Genomic DNA, 17,179 nt, shown 5'->3' with positions numbered 1-17,179 from the left:
GTGAAAGTAAGTCATCAAAATAGTAACAGAGAGGAAGCCGTGCTAGCCTGTACACTATCAAAACAAAAAGCAGTCAAGCAGCACTTTAAAGACTAGCAAAATAGTTTATTAGGTGAGCTTTCATGGGACAGACCCACTTCTTCAGACCATAGCCAGACCAGAACAGACTCAATATTTAAGGCACAGAGAACCAAAAACAGTAAGCAAGGAGGACAAATCAGCATGTAGTTGATGGATCTCCATTCCAAACGGCTAAATGTAGTGCCTTGCATGTTGAAGCCGTGCTAGTCTATACACTATCAAAACAAAAAGTTATCATTGTAATCGCCAGAAAACCATTCACTGAGTTTATCTGCGTCTGTGTTATTTTGGGGGCCATACAAGCCTAAACATTGAGGGGAGTGAAATTACAAAACCAAGTTACTGAATCTGCCAGAAATGTTCAAACCTGTATAAAAGAGCAGCCAGAAGATACTGAACTGCTAAAATAAAAGTAACTTTTAATAAGCCCTAGGAGAACAAGCAGGGTGGCAATTCTACACATATCAGTAGCCAGACTTCAGATGACTGCTGTTAAACAGGGCCCTACGACATTACACTGCCACTGCTTTCAAAAGAAGGATTTTCATACTATTTTGCAAGGTGCACAAAGAGTTTATCAACAGTCATGATTCTAAGAACTCTGAAACAATTTTAATCGTTGGATTCTGATAGTTGGGAATCTAAAGTTCACCAAGGTTCCCAGAGACACTAAAATTATCTACTTACACCATACACCTATAAATAGGAAAAAGGGGAACTAAATAAATGGCTGGACATCCCAGTGTGCTAGCTGGGATGTTTAACTTTATCCTGATTTAAATGTAGGTGGTAGCTAGTTTCAGGAAACAGGTCCTTATGATATTTGCGGGTTCTGGCTCCTGGCCAGAGTGAGAGTTGCATGAATGCCAACATCTGGAATGGGTCTGTGTTTTCAGTCTATGCCTTGTGACTGGTTGGAATGGAGGCCACAGACAGGAAACTGAGAGTGTGCCAAGTACTTTTTTCACACAGGACAGAGTTAACCTGCAGAACAACTTGACAGAGGATGTTGTGAAGACCAGGACTTTAACAGGGCTCAAAAAAGAAATAGATAAATTCCTGGTGGATAGGTTCATCAATACTTACTAGTCATTAATACACTCGATCCTCATTTAGCTTGTTGTATGCACTACAATAAACCCCCAAAATACACAGCTTCCAGTTGCACTTAACTTGCTTTACCGTTAGTTACGCACAACTTGAAGCCATTCTGAAGCTGTCTGTCTGCCAGTCTCCCCCACCTGGGGGAAGCTAAGCACGCAGACAACTGCACTGCTGGGAGGAAGCCAGGAAGAAGCAGTGCCTGGCTTCTATAGTGGCAGGAAGCAGGCAACCAGGCTGCTGCGTGGTTCCCCACTCCTCACCATTCTGGGAGCCAGGAAACTCAAGTGGGCTGGTCAGTTTCTCAGCTCCTGCAAGTCCATGAGAGCTGGGAACCAGGCAGCTGCCTGTTTCCCATCCCCCCCTCGCAATTTGTGTGTAAAGTTGAGTGTTTTACTGTACTATTTTGCACACTTCTTTACTAAGACCCTAACCATAGTAGATGTAAGTAAATTTGATGTTTGTGTGCAATCAATTCATCTGAAAAAAGTGGGTTGCTGTGGAATTGTTTGTCTCATTGAAGTGTGCCCTGTTACTGAACAGGCTGGAAACCACTGCCCTAAGCACAGGTAGCATCCTTACATCTAAGTCCTGCAGAAGCACAGCTGCATCCTTACATCGGCAGTGCAGCAGTGCTGGATGTGTACACAAACCATAAATAAATAAATGTTAGTTTTTTTCTTCTTTATTAACATGTTCAAATAATTCTAATAGATTGAAACAAATATTTCCTTTGCTGAAATCATACTGCCATAACAGATCACAATCTTGCAGGTGTTCTGTTCATGTGTTTTTAATTACCATTTCAGTCAGTTTAGTAGTAGTAGTAGGCATCCTTCGATCCTGAGGGATCATGGGTTTGCGCCCCAGTTGGACTGATTCGAGCAACGTCTTCTGTGGCTGTGCAATCCAATCCGGAAGTGGCAGTCCTTTCCGCACTGTGAGCAGCAGTAGGCAGATGTCGCTCTGGTAGCATGGGCACGGATCTTCCTAAGGGCTCTCCTGTCTTCCACTTCCTTCACCAAGGTAGTTTCATACATAACAAGAGCTTCCTTCACTCCCTGTTTCCAGGCATGCCTGTCTGAGGCGAGCGAATGCCAGGTGTTCACACTGATAGAGAGAGCACTGAGGTCACGCTTGCACGTGCCCTTGTAGCGCAATTTAGGTCGCCCTTTCGGCCTCTTTCCAGACGCCAGTTCGCCGAAGAGGAGGTCCTTTGGTATTCGGCCATCCATCATGCGTGAGACATGGCCCAGCCAGCGCATATGCCTCTGTTTGAGAAGGTGAACATGGAGGCGGTGTCTGCCCTCTCAAACACTGTGCTATTGGGGACCTTGTCCTGCCATGAGATACCGAGTATGCGTCTAAGGCAGCGCATGTGGAATGTGTTGATCTGCTGCTCTTGTTTTGAGCACAAAGTCCATGTTTCACTGGCGTACAGCAGTGTGCTCAAAACACAGGCTGTGTAGACCTGTATCTTGGTGTGTACAGTGAGCTTATTGTTAGCGCGTACTCTGTTCGTCAGCCTGGAGAACGTTGTGGTGGCTTTTCCAATGAGCTTGTTGATCTCGCTATCAAGTGACAAGCTGTCCGAGATTGTCAAGCCTAGGTACACGAACTCATGTTCGTAGTCTAGCACATTGATAGATGGCTCGTTACCCACGTTTTGGCCCATCACCTGGGTCTTCTTTAAGCTGATTGTGAGGTCAAATTCCATACATGCATCCGCAAAGCAAGTTATGAGTGACTGCAGTTCCTGCTGAGTGCGAGCAGCAATAGCTGCATTGTCAGCAAAAAGGAACTCCCTTAGACGCTTCGTAAGCACCCTGGTCTTTGCCCTAAGCCTCGACAGTTTGAAGAGGTTGCCGTCCATTATTGTGTGGAGAGAGATGCCCTCTGTAGCAGTTCCGAAGGCACATTTGAGCAAAACTGCAAAGAAGATGCCGAACAGTGCTGGAGCCAGCACACACCCCTGCTTCACTCCGCTGACAATCTCAAAGGGTTCGGATGTGGATCCGTCGTATACGACGGTCCCCTTCATGCCTTCACGGAAGACCCTAATAATGCTGAGCAGAGTTGGGGGACAGCCGATCTTAGCCAGAATTGTGAACAGACCTTTTCCGCTGACGAGGTCAAATGCCTTGGTCAGGTTGATGAATGCAATATACAGAGGTTTGTTCTGCTCCCTGCACTTTTCTTGTAGTTGCCTAACAGAGAAAACCATGTCTATGGTGGACCATTCAGCTCTGAACCCACACTGAGACTCAGGGTAGACTCTCTCCACAAGAACATTGAGCCTCTTCAGGACAACACATGCAAATGATTACCAGGTGCATATCTGAGGCTTGCTATTGTGTCACGATGCAGATCATCTCTGAAGTACGTGGGAAGCATATGTGAAATGTCTGCTGCTTGCCAGCCCTCCAGGGTAGTAGTTTTTAATGAGAAAAGACATATTTTTGCTAGCTGTTTAGCCATTTTATTCTGAACCTCCTTCTTAGCTCTATGCCACCAGGGGTCTATGATTTACTTGCTTTTTGAATTGTTTGTTCCAAAACCTTCTCTTCTTCTGCCACCTTATGCTCTGATCTCTATAACTAAAATAGAACCATTCTTTGAGGTGAATACTGATGCAAAGAAATCATTTGGCTTCTTGCAATGTCTGTCTTCTTTAATTTGCTTCTTTTAACCACTGCTGATCCAGCAGACCCACGAACTCTTTTGCAGGCTTGCTGCTTGTGATATACTTGTTTTATTTTTTGTTTTTTAACTGTTGCTTTTCTAACACCATTTAGATTCCAAACGTCCCACTTTATCTTCTATAATTTTGCTCTCAGTTGACAACTACAGTAGGGTTAGACCCGTGGTGTCCAATATGCTCCCCGTTCACCACATGTCGAATGGGGCACCAGCGTGTGGTGAAATATGGCTGAAGTGCCCCTCCACCTGCTCCATGCATGTGCCCCACCACTTGATGGGACATGTGCATGGCAGCAGAGGCGGCCCTGCAGATTTTCCTGGCATGGTTCCTTCCACTCTGGTGCAACCATGCCACTCCTGCAACTCCTGTTCGGAGCCACCCAGCTCCTTCAGCCCTGGTGCAGCTCCTGCAGCTCCAGCTGGGGCCACACGGCTTCTCCTGCCCCGTCATGGGGACAGAGTGGCTTCTGCTGCCCCGGCACAGCCGCGGCCATAGCATGGCTTCTACTGCCCCATCGCGGCTACAGTGCACTGTGGCTTCTGCTGCCCTGGCACAGCTGCAGGCCAGTGTGGTGTGGCTTCTGCTGCCTTGGCATGGCTGTGGGCCAGAGTAGCATGGCTCCTGAGACCCCAGCGGCCCTGATTCCAGTGGCTCTAATGAGTCACTAGAATATGCATTTAGAACAGGCGCGAGGGGGGTGAGCTGGGGGAGCCTGTCTCTGGGAGAGGGGAAGGGCATGCATTTGTGGGGAGGGGTGGCAAATATGCAGGGATCATAACCACAAGTGAGGTGATCCTTGAATTATTATTGCGCTCCATTGGGTTATATTAACAGGTGCCGACTTCCCCTTGTACTCAACCTCCCCTTCCACTTCCAGTCCCACCCCCACTCCATCCCTTCCCCAATGTCCCTGCCCCATATCACCTCTTCTCACCCTATGCCACCCCCTTCTCCCAAGCTCTGTGCCCCGCCTCCTCCCCCGAGTGCTTCTCTCCCCGCCCCCCCCCCCAGAACATTCTGGAAACAGCAAATCAGCTGTTTGTGGCATTACAGAAGTGCTGGGAAGGCAGGGGAGAAGTTGATCAGTGTGGCCACCAGCAGGTGAAAGATGGTGTGGTGTGAGGGACCAAGGGGGCAGCTTGGCTGCCAGTGGATACTAAGCTAATTTTTCCCTGTGGGTTTTCCTACATCGAGCAGCCCCGGAACCAGTACCTCTGGTTAGTCTGCCACATTTAGACAGATCACTGTTTGGCTGGAATAACCTCTTTGAATCTTGTCTTTATACTTCTGGTTTTCCTAGTTATTCTTGTTTAAAGGTATGCAAGCCACCCGGGAGTCAGTGAGCTATCTAACTGGAGACTCATAGGCCTGAACAGCAAAAGTGCTGAGTACCCAAGCGACGTCACTGGGAAACGCTGTTCCCCAATCCCTCAGTAAATCAGACCATAAATACTTCAAGGTAGATTTCCCACAGTCAGTGGACACTTCTGAAGACATAGGCCATGGTAGTTAAGGTCAAGGTCAGATAGCAAATACATTTCAGAACCAGACATAGAAACTATATAAACTGAATCCTTGTAATCTGTCTAGGGGTAGGCAAAATATGGGCCACAAGCCAGGTCCAGCACAGCGGGAGCATCAGCCAGGTTCCCTGTCTGCCCTCCATGCACATGCTGCTCAGCGATGCCAGCTGTGGGGTCATGTGCTTCTGTGAGCACTGCAAGCCCATGAGGAGAGCTTTGCATGTTGTCCTCACCCCCAGCACAATCTTACAGCTCCCATTGGCTGGTTTCTGGTCAATGGGAGCTGCCTGTTTATAGGACAGGCAGCATGCAAAGTATTCCTCCTTTGGGCTCGCAGTATTTTTCTTGAAGGAAAGAACTCTGCTTTTAAAATCAGTGACCTCTCTTTTTGCGCCATCCTCAGATTTTATTTTTTTCGGCTATGTCTACACTAGAGGATTTTGTTGACAAAACACGGGGACCATCCAGATTACCAAGTGTGTTCTGTAGACAGCATGTCGACAGAACGCAGCACTTTTGTCAACAGCCATACCCCGCTGCCCACAAAGAACACCACATCTGTCGACATATCTGTGGACAAAAGGCAGGTCTAGACGTTCCAGGGGGCCTTCTGTCATCAGAAACGGCCTCCAAGACCCCCGGCAGGTGTCCCTGGGGACACCCATCCACAGTAATCAGCGCTCTATGGTACCTGACTCCAGCCCTTCTTAAAGTTGTAGGGGAGTTTAAGAAACCTGTGGCAGGAAGCTAAGAACGTGCAAACAGCATAGCAATTCACAGTTGTGTCCCACACCCTCGCAGCCACTCCTTCCATGCCAAGGTTGCCAGGTGGCAGAAAGCCAGCTACCCTGAGATTCCCCTGGGCCCTTGAGAGAGCAGACCAAGGGGTCCAGGATCCACCCCAGGGCACCAAGAGGTGGGCCCCTTGCTGGAATGGGGATGAGGTTCAGGCCCACTTGGATCCATAGGGGAAGAAGGAGACGCTGCAGAACTCCAAAGCCAAGGATCAGAATGTGCCCATATACAGCCAGATGGCCACAGCCTTGGCCAAAAGGGGCCACACCCTTCTCCCCTGATCCATGGAACAGGTGCAGGCCAAAGTCAAGGAGCTTAGGCAGGGCTACATCGGGGCTTGGGATGCTGCCAAACACTCTGGAGCAGGACCTGCCACCTGTCCCTATTACACAGAGTTTCATGACATTGGGGGAGGGGGGACACATCCAACCTGCACCACTGACATGGCCCTGCACGCCCTCCCACTGCAGACTGAGCACCAGCAGGAGGAGGAGCAGGCCTCCAAGCTACAACCCCTGCCAGGGCCAGAAGCACACGCAGCCTCAGAACCAGCAGCTCTCTGGTCATCACCCTGGAGGCAGTCCCTGCTAAGCAGGCCACCTCCTGGACATCTTAGCTGTGTCTACACGTGCACGCTACTTCGAAGTAGCGGCACTAACTTCGAAATAGCGCCCGTCGCGGCTACACGCGTCGGGCGCTATTTCGAAGTTAACTTTGACGTTAGGCGGCGAGACGTCGAAGTCGCTAACCCCATGAGGGGATCGGAATAGCGCCCTACTTCGACGTTCAACGTCGAAGTAGGGACTGTGTAGACGATCCGCGTCCCGCAACGTCGAAATTGCCGGGTCCTCCATGGCGGCCATCAGCTGGGGGGTTGAGAGATGCTCTCTCTCCAGTCCCTGCGGGGCTCTATGGTCACCGTGGGCAGCAGCCCTTAGCCCAGGGCTTCTGGCTGCTGCTGTGGCAGCTGGGGATCCATGCTGCAGGCACAGGGTCTGCAACCAGTTGTCAGCTCTGTGTATCTTGTGTTGTTTAGTGCAACTGTGTCTGGGAGGGGCCCTTTAAGGGAGCGGCTTGCTGTTGAGTCCGCCCTGTGACCCTGTCTGCAGCTGTGCCTGGCACCCTTATTTCGATGTGTGCTACTTTGGCGTGTAGACGTACCCTCGCAGCGCCTATTTCGATGTGGTGCTGCGCAACATCGAAGTTGAACATCGACGTTGCCAGCCCTGGAGGACGTGTAGACGTTATTCATCGAAATAGCCTATTTCGATGTTGGCTTCACGTGTAGACGTAGCCCTTCAGAGCTAGATGAGGGTCCCTCTGATAAGTACTACACGTCACACACCCTGCAAGGTAGTATGTGCCACCCAGACCCAGCAAACCGACCCCAAGCACAGGCACCAGCAGACTAACCACAAACGTGATGGCCTCAGCCGAGACACACTGAGGAGTACGGCACCAGACATGCAAACATGCCCGCAGGCAAGAGGCAATTCTCACTCTTGCGGACCTTGCCGTGAGCTGCAGGCATGTTTGTATGGGCAGCAGGGAGGGCCAAGCTGCTTCTGGCTCACCCGCCACCCATGAGTGCACTCTGTGGCCAGACACCCCCCTTAGCCACTAGCCCATTGAGCTGGGGGTGGGGCACTGCAGTCAGTCCAGTCCCAGAGGCAATGCAGAGTCCCCATGTGGCAAGACCCATTGTGTAGGCCACATATGGCTCTGCTCCTGGAACATTCCCATCCCTTGGCCCAGAGGGGTGTTGGTTGCTGCTCCCCCTCAGCTTCTGAGCCCCCCATGCCATGTTTTGAGGCCTCCGACCCCTGTCCCAAGACCCCCAACCTATGTTCTGATGCCCCCGTCCCCTTCCCCAAGTCCCCCCCACCACTGTAAAGAGTTCACTGGACTGCACTGTTTGTAAATACCATTGCTCTTTACACCTTGCATAGCGACAAGTATCAGAGGGGGCCGTGTAAGTCTGAATCCTCAAAAACAACAAGAAGTCCTGTGGCACATTTTTGGAGTGCAAGCTTTTGTGGGCAAAGACCAATTTCATCAGATTTCTCATTGTTTCTTTACAACATTTCTTTTACACTGGTTTTTCTTTGATTCAGTAAAATAGTTACTTGAGCACTACACCTACATCCCTCTTTATTGGGCAGGGATCGGGGAGGGGTGGGAGCAAAGGGAGGGGTCATGGCAGGGGCAGGGTAGGGCAGTGAGCCCAAGGTCCCCACTGGGAGGACCCTGGGGAGGGTTAGTGGGAACGTGGGAGAAGCTTTCTGTCAGGGCCCCCCACATCCACACCCATCTCAGTAGGACTGGGGGATCAGAGTCGCACCCGGTTGCTCACACTTACTGATGGCTGCTGCCCCCCAATTCTGGGAAGGCAGCCTCACCCTTCTTCTCCACCATGTTGTGCAGGGCACAACATGAGGCCATAACTTATGGATGTGGGGCAGCATAACGTCCACCAGGTGATTAGGCACCTGAAGCATGCCTTGAGGTACCCAAAGGCACACTTGGCCTACATCCTAGCCCAGTTGAGGTAGGCATTGAAGAGTTCCTGGTTGGGGTCCAGCTGGCTGATGTAAAGTTTCATGAGTCAGGCCACGAGGGGGTTAGCTGCATCCCCTTTGATGCACAGTGGTATCTGAACATCTCCAGCCACCAGCTCACAGCAGGGGATCAATGTGCCCTCCTCCACCCTCTGACGGAGGCTGGAGCTATGGACCACATGGGCGTCATGTGCCCGACCCGACCACCAGTGTGAACTAGCCAAGGTGAACTCCAGGGCCTGAAGCACCAGCAAGAAGTATCCCTTTCCATTGATACAGTGGGCTGCTATGCTCTGGGGCATAGATCAGAATGTGGGTCCTATCAATGGCTCCGAAACAGTTTGGGAATCTGAGGGCAGTGAATCTGACCCTGACTGTGTCCACATCTCCCATATGGATAACCCTCCACAGCAGGATGGTGTTGACAGCCATCAAGATCTGCAGAAGGAGGGGAGTGAACACGCACCAGGTACTGAGGGAGGGAGTCCCTGGGCCCCAGGGGGCCCTCAGCCCTCTCCCAATCCCCGCAAGGTCTCCAGGACACCCCCCATGAGGCCGCCCCCTCAGCAGCAGGGCTATTCAAGGGTGGGACAGCACAGTCCCTCAACGCTGAGACTTCTCTCTCACCCCAACCCCTCCCCTCAAACTCCTGACCCCACTTCCCAAAGGTCCTCCTTTGGCAGGGCACCACCCCCACATACAGGGACTGCAGCCAAAGAGTGCTTTACCACCTCCCCACTGGCCTCCCCACACCAAAGAGGTTTTCCACTGAACGGTAGCTGTTGGTGGTGGCGAGCTTTCACAGGGCAATTGTGACCTGCTTCTCTCCGGGAATGGCAGGCTGTTGCTGGGTGTCCTGTCTCTGGAGGGTGAGCTTGGCACAGAGCTCCAGGAAGGTGGCCTTCCATATGCAGAAGTTCTAGAGCCACAGCTGGTCATCCCATTTCCGTAACCAGCCAGTTCCACCAGTCGGAACTGGTGCAGTGTCTCCAGAGCCGCCTGTACACCTGGGGGGTGGGTGGGTGGAGGTGTGACTGGCTGGCAACAACGGCAAGCTCCTAAAAGGTGACACTGAGCGTGCCCTCTGTGAAGAAGAGGAGGATGGCCGCTAGGAGTTGCATCAGGTGGTGAAGCACCTGTGTGGGGCCAGCACAAGCTCAGGGGCTGCTCTGGCAACAGGGCTAGCTGGAAAGAGCTGTCTCCCTCACAGACCATCAAAGCCCTGCTCTAGCATCTGTGCTGTCCTTCATGGAAATAGGCACACCTCAGCATGGGCAGGGAATGGGTGCTGAGGGGGATCCCCTTTAAGGGTGCATCTCACCAGGGCTCCCAGAAGGAAATGCTGACCTGTGACACTGTGTGCTGTGGTTCTGGGTGGCCGTTTTGTCCAGAGAGTAACCAGGCAGTCTGGCCCCTCTGTCAACAGAAGAGATTGAAAGAGTGATCCGCTCTGCGATCTGAATGTGATGTCAACAGAAGTTTTGCTGGAAGATATTTTCTGACAAAAACTTTTGTTGACAAATCTCTCTAACCTAGACCTAGCCTTCCTCTTGGCCAAGTACAGGTCAAGCACAGTACTGTATTGTATTAGCTAATGGAGAAAGACGGCATTATTGCTGCAGGTAAGAAACTGGTTGTGGAAATGAACTGAATAATATAAAGCAATATTCATTTTGTGAGTGACCATAGAACACCTTGGTCTTTTTCAAATCTGCTTTATGCTCAGTTGTTCAAAAAAAGTGTTTTGAAGAAGTAATTTAATCTCTTTTGTAGATAACTTGTTTGAAGTCGACACAATTTAAGCTGACAATCTGTCCCATTTTGGCCAGGAGAGTCCCGTATTTAAGGCAACTGTCCAAGGTTTTGTTTTTGTTTTAAAAAAATAAAAAAAAAAGCTGATTTTCCCATATTTTCAGCTCCGGCCTTCCCCCTGCTGGGCAGCCGCGGTCAGTACAGCTGCAGCAGTCTCCTGTTTTGGCTGGCAGCAAAATGCAGGGCAGGCATGGCCAACAGGTGGTACTTTCAGACAGGGCTCAGAGGCCGATACACCCCTCTCCTCTAACTGGCTTCATGTGGTTGTTACTTCTTCTCAAGTGCACTCTAAAGCAGCATTTCTCAATGAGAGAGGAAGTGGGGAGGGGTCTGCAAGACCTTTCAGGCCATTGGACTGAAGCCCCGACCCTGGTGCCCCTCTGGCCCTCACCGAAGCTGAGAGCTGCAGAGCTGAATGCCCAAGCTGGTGACCCCATGGGGCTGAAGCCCAGATCCCCAGGGTGCATGTCCCCACTAAGCCAAAGCCCTGACCCCTGCTGGTCCCCTTCTCTCCTGCCAATGAAGCCAGAAGCTGCAGGACTGAATGCTCAAGCCCTGGTGACCTCTGTGTGCCCCCCAAAAAAACTTAAGTGCAGGTCAAGCCCAGAGACTTCTTTCTCCCTGCCTCTGGCCAGATCCCAGCCCCATTTTCTCACTTAACCAATAAGACCTGCAGGGGTGGGGGACCAAGCTCTACAGGTGGCAGAGCCCTCAGAGAGCGGGGCTGCAGGGGAGCCCTCCTGGCACACAGATTCTAGTTACCCCATCCCTGCCCCCCGCCCCTAGCTACTTCCTGCCTGTACCCTGAGCTACCCCTACCCCCACACTGCCCCTAGTTTTCCCCTCCCTGCACCATGAGCTACCTCTTGTCCAAACGCTGCTTCTAGCTACCCCCTTCCCTGCACTCTGATCTCCCGCCCACTGCATCTAGCCCCAAGCTACCCTCTCTGCCTCTCCTCTGAGCTATCTGCCTATACACACACAGCCCCTAGCTATCCTTCCCTGAACCAGCTGCCCACACACAGCCCCAGGCCACTCCTCTTTCCACACCTGAGCTACCCCTCTCCGCACCCTGGGCTGTTTTCAAAGGTTTTGAGTTAACCATATCCCCTTTCCCACCATAGCCAAGCCAGGCTGAGTGGCTGCTGGCGTGAATGGGGTGGATGTGGTACTGCCTCCCTGATCCTGCCATATGGAGCTGGCTTGAGCCTGTCGGGTCCTGTTCCAAAACAGAAGTCATACAACAACTGTACCTGAGCCTCACCGCCTCAGCCGGGACCCTCCCAGCCCTCCTCTCTCGCTGGGCCCTAGAGCTTTCAGAGCATGTTGGGAACAGGGCCTTTCACAGATCCAGAGAAGCCCAGGCCACTCCCAGCTTTTGGGGGCCCTCATCATAATACAAATTAGAAAGATGATATGAGAAAACAAAATAAGGTTTCAAAAAAGGGAGAGAGAAAATTGGAATACTTAATTTATTTAAAAAATGCTTTTTTAGCATATCAAATGCCAAAAAATTAACAAGTATCTAAATCTGAGGCCCTCTTTGAGCTTGAGGTGAAGGTCAAATGGTGCTTCCCCGCCTCCCCCACATCGGCCCTGGCTGGGGGAGGGTACCACACAGTTCTGATGGACTACCATTAAACTTGCTTAAATTTGAGCAATTTTACCAGGTGTCCTGTATTTATCATAGGGAATCATGGTCACCCTAACACAATTATGTCAGCAGAAAAATCAGTCTAGCATCTCCAGTTGTTTTAACAATGAATTCATTATGTGACTGACGTTTTGCACCTTTAAGTTTTTTATTATTTGTTTACCAGCAAACAAGACAAAAGCTTGAAACTACAGATTCTGTTTGTAATGTGGCAAATAGCAGCCTCTTAATATTTCAATATGCACACTTCACACTAACAGGGAAACTGACTCAAGTTTCAGTCTTTCCTTTCCAAAGAAAATTCATACACTGCTAATATAAAACAGTGATAATATTGCTTCAGACTGATGTTGCACTGAATAACGATTGCTGCAGTCTCACATCCCTACCAGTTTCGTCAGCCGATCTTGACTAGAACTATGCAAAGAATAGCACAGGCATGAACAGATAAGAAAACTGGCTGGAACTGCTCCCTGCAAACTGCCCCAGAACCATCAGCACATGCAGCTTCACTCATTCACCTTGTCTTTTACCCTTGATTGACAACTCAAAGTGAGCTTTATTCTAAAATGCACAGGCTTGAGGAAGCTCCTCTTTAGTATAAATCCACAAAAGTAAGGTTTTTCTTGACATGGTCAAATCCCTCTGTCTTTTGCATCATTTCACATATTTATATTAATTATGCCTCTCATAAGAAACAACAATCTGATTATAGAAAGAAAAAGACAGGAGGCTTACAAAGGCATCTTTCCTATTGCACTGTCCCGTTTGGCTGTTAAAGAAGATAGTGAACATGCACTCAATTTGTTTCTATTGCATTTTGGGAATAATAAGAAGGAAACAACAAATATAAAGGCTACTGACTTCAGACCACATGCGCTCTAATTCATAAACACTTCAGTGTATACAATGTTTCTTGCAAATTAAACTTTGTTTTTGGTTTTCAGTAAAAGGTGAGAATAAGGTTTTTCTTGTTTTGTGACATATGTATATTGATATATAATAATTCCTACATGGGTCCATATTAAAATTGTATGTGACTGCAAGGCCAATGAGCAAATTCAACAGCTAAGGCAATTCAAATAAAATAAAATGATTGTGTCAATTTCCACATCCCTTTCCTTTGGGCTGGAGAAAAAACGTGGCTTACAGCCACCACAGCCTCTCCAGGTCCCTCTGGGCTGCAAATTTAGTGCTGCGCCTCCGATGGTTATGTCTAGACAGAAAAAAAGAAAAATATCATGTGAGCTCGTGGAACTTGAGCCGCGGAAACTGTTTCATTACTTTATGGACAAGCCAATAGGGAAGGCAGAGGCAATGGTGGATCGGGGGGCCTGGAGATTCAAAAGAGCCCAAGGGCTTTTAGCCACTGCAACAACTATCACAGGAGCAGCAGTGGCCAGAGCCCCTGGCCCTTTGCAACACCACCGAGTGCTGCACAGTGCACTCTGGGCTATTCTGAGGGCTGGCTGGAGACAACGGGGCCACAACATGCTCCAGGTGATGCTGACAACTGGCTGCCCCTATGTCCACCTCTTCAACCCAAGGCCCTAAGCAATTGGAGAGTGCAGAGCTGGCCCCCCAACCTTACCCTGAGGCCTGAGACTTCCAGGCTCGTGATGCAGTCTGCGCTCTAGGCCTCTTGCACCCTGCAAAGTCTCAGAACAAAGGCTCCAGGCAAAACCCAGACAGCAACAGCCTGAGCCTTGCCAAGTCCAAGTCAGCTGGCACAGGCCAGCCACCAGTAGCTAGCTGCTATGTAGACATATCCTGCAAGTATGTTTTCAGTTAACCAGAGGTGGAATTTGCAAGCTTCCCCAAACCCACTCCCACGCACATACATAAATTCCTAGTTTGAATTAAGCAGTGCTTTAAATTCAAGCAAGCTTGCAGAGTGGAAGGGTGCACAGAAGCTCAATTGCTGCTCAAAATGAAACTAGTAATGTAATAGAGAATCAACTATTCTGTGCTGCTTGAGCATGACCACTCTCACTTAAGCTAGGCTAACTTGAGAGGAATTAGCTTCACTCAAAGAGCAAAGAGTCTCATTTCTACTCCTGTTTAAATTATTTTGGTAAGTATTTTGTTAGCCTCTTTTAAATGCAGCCATTGTGTTAACAACAATGAACTTGCTATAATTTTGAAATTAAGCAACACTGAAAATGGAGTAGCTTAAATTTGTACAACTTGCCAGCAAGACCTCATACAAATAAAGTACCCAGAATGAAGAAAAGTCTCCTAAATCTACATGCAGATACGCCTCCTATAACCGAAACCTCTAGCTATGCACAGTTGCAAAACTGCGTGATTTGTCCCATGATAGCTAGGAAAAGTTTTCCAGTATTTGTTTTGCTGCATTCCTACCACCTAAATGGTGATATCTGAAAATTACAGGAGACGGGGTGGGGACGACGACAGTAAAATCATGAGCTTTTAAAGAAATTGTCTGAAGCTGAAAGAGCTCTGCAAGTGCTGAAGTCTTAACAGCCAGCAGTGGCTCAAGCACCTTAAAAATTTAAAAAATTCTCCAAATTAAAAAAAAAATTGAAAAGGGCACTTGTTTTTCTCTTCTCGTTTTCTTATTTATGCTTCACTTTGTCCTTTTCCAGCCTTTAAACATTTTTCTTATTGTAGTGACCATCAGATAACTGTTGCTGGAGACAGCATTGTTGTCAGTTGCTTACAGTTGGCAAGGTTTCCTGTGGTTTGGAGATTTTACCACTGTCTCCATATCCCTCCCTGTCCTTTTCCTGTTTTTCAATCTCTCTCATTTCCCTGTTTTTTATAAAAAGGTAGCATTTACGATCTGTTAAGGATGTCTGCCGCTCAGGGGTGTGTTCTCTGGTAATGCTCTTTTACTTATATTGTGAAAGATACAAAAAACCCCACACTTCTGAATGAGCAGAAGTGGCCATCCTCCCATCCCAGAGGTGCTCAGCATCCACAAATCCATTTGAAGTTAAATGGCAACTAAAAACACTTTGTGACCTGATTTTCAAAGATCATTCTAGTTTGGTTCCCAAATATTGATTTAGAAATTTAACTTTTGCCCTCCAGATTTGTGCCCTTGTTAATATTCTTATTGAAAATGTACAGCTGGATATTTAACTGTCCCCTCAAGGTAAAAAACAAAAAGTAAAATAAGAGAAAAAATAAAAAATAAAATAAAGAGTATCCCAAGAGTATTAAAACATTAGATGCAACTGATACAGTCAAATGCATATCACACAAATGGTAAAGAAAACATCAGCAATAGGTACAATCATCAAAATAATTTCCATAGTCACAATGAAAAAAAAAATCAGATAATGCATGTCCACTACATAAGGACACAATAAAAATGTAAAATAAATAACATTCCAGCAACCTAAGACCAGATTTTGTCTCTTTACTCACTTTGGACCATGGGGGAAGGGCAGTGCAGACACACAAAGTGGCTGAGTAACAGCACAGAGAAAAATGGGGATAGGAGACGAGGGGCAGATGATAGGGACAGGGGATTGGCTAGCTGTGTTGTCTGCAAACTGAGCACTTCAACATCCACCCAAGAGACATTCAGGTGCTGCCAGCTGATCAGCAGTATGCCCAGAGCCAGCAGTACGTGCTTCTATTGGTGGTGTACAACTGCACATAAAATTTATTCTGCCAATGAATTAAAAAAAAAAAAAAAAAAAAAAAAAAAAAGAGGAACACTGCTGGCTGGGTGGGGAAACAGAAACCTGGGGACAGGCAGATGTACCTGACAATGGGAGAAGCTGAAGCCAGCCAGGATCTGCTCTGAGGTAACTCCCTAAAAATTCCTCCCCACTTCCCCATTGCCCAAAAATCCCTGTTCCATACTTTTCCAATTTATACCTGATAGTCCTCCAAGTCGACAGCCAAGCTCTTTCTCAGCAATTTACTCTCTCTCATTTCTTCTGTTACCCCGCCCCCGCAACTCCCCCAGACTTTCCTCTATTTCGGAGGAGTATGGGAAATATGGTCCTGTATTATAATTTAAATTCTTACTCAGAGTTCAATATTAATACACCTAGTAAGAAACATTTTTGTTGTCTGGGCTGTTACAGATATACTTGCTGGCAGGAAGTTTGAAATAAATGACCAAAATAATTGGAACTGGTGTGATTATATGTTGTTATTTGAAGAAATAAAATATGATGAATTTGGCAGAATTTTAAAATGCTGTGCACATAATTTTCTTTTTTTTTATTTATTGGCACAGAATTCCACCAGGTGTGACACTTGCCATTTTCTCATAAGTTGCACAATTGTTGTTTTGCTTCTTAATGCACCTCTTCCGGGAGGTATGTAGTCGGGTGAAAATGTCAACTTTAACTTAAAAAAATATTAATTTCTAGCCCTCTTAATTGTGGAACAAGCTTGGAAACATGGTATAGATTTGATCTAAAAGTTCAGCTACCAGAAGGCAAACAAAAATAAGCCACGATTTATGATTTTTAAAAATTATCATAGTTGTTAGCTTCATGATTTTTGAGTAATTTTTAAATCCTTGGGCTTTGACCATATAGGGTCTCATCCTTCTTCTGGGGCCCTTGAATAAATTCCTATGTCATCTACATGGATGAAGGAGTTTAGTGTCACTATGTAAAAGGCGCAGTGAGGAAAAGCCTTCATAAAGACAAAAAACATTGGCAATGGGACTCAAACAGAGGTAGTGTTGCACATGAAATTCACCCAAATTTAAATAATGATGATTTTGAATTGGTAGCACACTTTTTTTTAAAGCTATTTTACCAAAATTGTTGCCATTATTTAATTTGCTCTTTGTCCTTGCAGCATAAAAAGGCACGTGCTGGACACTGTTTTTCCTCAAGAGTAATATATTTTCTATATGAATGTGAACTGTTTTGTTAGGTTTAGCTGATGGGAATTCAAGGCTGTTTTTGCTTAATTGAAATTGGCTTATAAATAGGACAGTAGCCCTGATATCACT

At 47.8% G+C, this 17,179-nt stretch overlaps 1 long non-coding RNA gene across 1 annotated transcript in view; it reads right to left on the bottom strand.

Moving 5' to 3' along the window:
• Positions 1-12,243: 12,243 nt before the first annotated feature.
• The window catches only part of LOC142008862 (uncharacterized), a 57,183-nt gene continuing 52,247 nt past the window's right edge, over positions 12,244-17,179 (bottom strand). The window contains exon 3 of the long non-coding RNA XR_012644250.1: positions 12,244-13,441. This is a non-coding gene — a long non-coding RNA (uncharacterized LOC142008862). The remainder of the gene's footprint in view (positions 13,442-17,179) is intronic.

The sequence above is a fragment of the Carettochelys insculpta genome, chromosome 1 (assembly GCF_033958435.1).
Source record: "Carettochelys insculpta isolate YL-2023 chromosome 1, ASM3395843v1, whole genome shotgun sequence".
NCBI classification, from domain to species: domain Eukaryota; kingdom Metazoa; phylum Chordata; order Testudines; family Carettochelyidae; genus Carettochelys; species Carettochelys insculpta.
This window is presented reverse-complemented; position numbering and strand designations above follow the sequence as displayed.